This window comes from Daktulosphaira vitifoliae, unplaced genomic scaffold (genome assembly GCF_025091365.1).
Source record: "Daktulosphaira vitifoliae isolate Bord-2020 unplaced genomic scaffold, ASM2509136v1 Scaffold_4, whole genome shotgun sequence".
NCBI lineage: Eukaryota > Metazoa > Arthropoda > Insecta > Hemiptera > Phylloxeridae > Daktulosphaira > Daktulosphaira vitifoliae.
In genome coordinates this window covers 18,207,465-18,210,852 of record NW_026099575.1, presented here as the reverse complement: position 1 = coordinate 18,210,852, position 3,388 = coordinate 18,207,465, and positions in this window count along the sequence as shown.

Sequence of the window (3,388 nt, the reverse complement as noted above, 5' to 3'; positions counted from 1 at the left end):
AAAAAAAAAAAAAAAAATACTGATGTAGTGGAGTACAGTTTTATAAATACGGTTTAATTAGAAGTATAGAGTAAAACAACTCATTAGCTTTAAATATAAAAAGTTTTATTACCAAAGAATATTTTGTATTGCTTAAACAGAACGCAACTATGAAATTTTACTTCTTGTTCATCCAAACTACTGATTTATACATTTTTGAAATGTAAAATATGGGCTAAGTTATTTCAATTTTATTTGTAGGAAACTTAAATAAACAAGTAAATTTCCTTTTTTTAAAATGAGAAAATTTCTAGAGATGATTAAACACTCTGGCATCTTTTAATGAATATAAAAAAAAATAAAGGTAACCGGAGTGATAAGAACTCAATACATTTTTTTTTAGTAAGTTCAAGTTCCATATAAGAAGAAAATGAAAGAAATTATTATGAAATTTCCTATATTTTTGACTGCACAAGACAAAATATACATCCTAACTTTGCTACAGAAATTAGTTGATACAAAAAAATTAATATACTTTAAAAGAACTTCAATCATGGAGCTAGGCATTATAAAAGGAAAAACAGCTCTATATGATACTTTTAGTAAATGTCAGAACTATAAAACTCCTGTCTCTCTAAAAAATAGTCTAGTTTTATTAGATACTTCCATAGACTATCTAATAATGAAGGCATGGAAATATTAACATTCGATATAGAAAAGTGTACAATAACATCTATATATTATAAGCCTATATTTGTAAACAAAAAATAGAAACTCAATGCCATAAATACATGCTGACACCTATACTAAGATAACAACACAGGCTTATCATGAGTTGTACTTATGCGGAGGTTAGATCAAGGACTATTATTTTCCAGTGAAGGTTTATTTTTAAAAGGGCTAAATGGAAAGAGTTTTCCAAGATGCTAGATAACAAAGTAAAATGTATCCAATCAATTGTGAAAAATTCCTTAAATTAAAAAGATAACAAAGACAATTTCTAAAGGATGTAAACAAATCTACATCTCAGGATTTAATAAAGGACATAAAGGAATATGAGACCCATTTGCAGAAACGACAATCTGGAAGAAAATCTGGTTAAACAGATAAAAGAAAATATCTCACAAACATATATAAACACAAATAGCTTTAAAATACTGATCAAAACCCGCATCAGAAGTTGTCCTGCCTAGTCAGTCTCTGTCGAAGGTGTTCCGCTTTTTCTTTACAGATCACCATCGATCCACCAAACGCCTGGTTGAAAGACCACCCTTCCTGGCTTCTAAACATAACGTTCATGCCAAATAGAATAATAACTATATGTCTGAAACCTACACCCGTAGGAAAAATACAGATTGCTCCTTTAGACATAAGAAAGGAAATTGCAGGACTGGTGAAAAGGAAGAAACAGAGAAGCTACTACCAACACTTTATGTTTGCTGAAGTTCAAATTAATAGTCAACTAAAATCTAGAAAACCATTAATCAAAACTGGTGAACTGATCACAGAAAAACCAACAGTGATAAGATTATAAAAAAAAGGGTCATGAATGATTCAATTATAACAACAAATGCATAATATGCTGACATCCAATAAAATCCCTCCCTCCAGGATACAATTTACAATTCAAAATTTTGTGTATCGGGCTAGATCTAGTTGCATTTTTTACATTGAATATTGTTAGATTGGATGAGATTTATAGTTTTTAGCTTCAATGTACACATTTTACTTTATTATTTGTTAAATTAATTTATAAAGTCAAAATTGTATATGTTTAACCTCTTTGAGAATTCATATATAAATTTGAAAATTTAATATTCACATATTTAAGAAATTATTAAAAATTTCATTACATAACAATTTTTTTTTTTTAATTCAATGTAAGTTTAACATTTTGGACTAAACATCATTCATAAATAAAGGATTCATTTTACCTAAAAAAATATTCAGATGTTTTTATTCAAAAATAATTGTGAATTATAAAAAATAATGAAAATAAAGAACTTATAATAATTAACAGACAACACTTTATAGTAGCAATCTGCAAATAGCTACTAAGAAATCTGACTCTTTATGAAGCGGTTAAAATATCCTATAGAAATATTGTTAGAATAAAACTAAACAATTATTCAATAAGACTATGTATACATATAGACAGGGCAAAATATGATACCTTTGTGTTGCAGGTATAATTGTTATACTAAAAAATTGTGACACTAATTTATAAAATTAACTAGATTTTGACAAAAAACATATTCAATTGCTGAAATATTATGTTGTGATTCTAATTTTTATAAAACTGCAATCATTGATACATTATAATAGTTTTTAAATAAGAGTTTAAAATAAAGAAAGGTTTATTAGTGATAAATAACAAAATATCAAAAAATTTAAAACTGAATTTCAGCAGTATTCAATATTTTCTTTAATATATTTTTAGAAAAGTATAGTGCTTCAGAGTATAATTAATGTAAACAGACAACCAAATGAGAATGACTAATTTTTTTACTTTATTCTCAATGACTTTAAAACTGTTACAGAAACTAGTCAATTGTCATTAAATAAAAAATAAGAGCATATTGTTGTACCTGTACTATGTGTAATCTAAAAACTTAATTAATTAATAGAGTCAAAATACTGAAATTCAGTTTCTAACTACATATTTTAATAATTTATAAAGAATGTAGTATGAATCACATAGATATGAAAAATTTAATAACTTTTAATTCTATCATTTTGTTAAAAAAAATTTTTTTTAATAATTATTGCCTTCATAGACTACACTTAAAGCACATATTTTTTTACATACTCTATATATTAAAACAACACTTGTAACTTAATAAATACTTAATTTAAAATTTATATGAACCTATAAATTAAAAAACTATAAAAATGGCTATTTCAATGTCTTATTAATGATAAATAACAAATATAATATTCCAAGGCAATAATTATAAAAAAATTAATAAAAGGTAAGTTGCATTAAGTTTTGAATTTTTCATATCTTTGTCACTCAACCTGTATATAGTTCACCCTATAAATTTACACATATATAAAGAAATAAAAATTGACATAACTTGAAAACTATGGAATATTTAACTTTTACTTAGAAAGTTTATGTATTTATACTTTAATGAAAGTTAAGTATACATTAAATGTTAAAAATATAAAAAGAAAAATATTAACCAAAAATATATAAGGAATGAGTGTCACACATATTTTAGTTTAAAATATTAGAATAAAAATAGAATAATGTTACAATTTTGGCTGCTTTAATTTGGTCACTTGTCAATAAACAATACCTCAAAATAATTATTATGAAATGTATTATTATCTAGCCTACAAGCATTTTTGTGGAATATATTAGAATACATAAGAAAATTATCAAACATTATTAAATTTAATTACC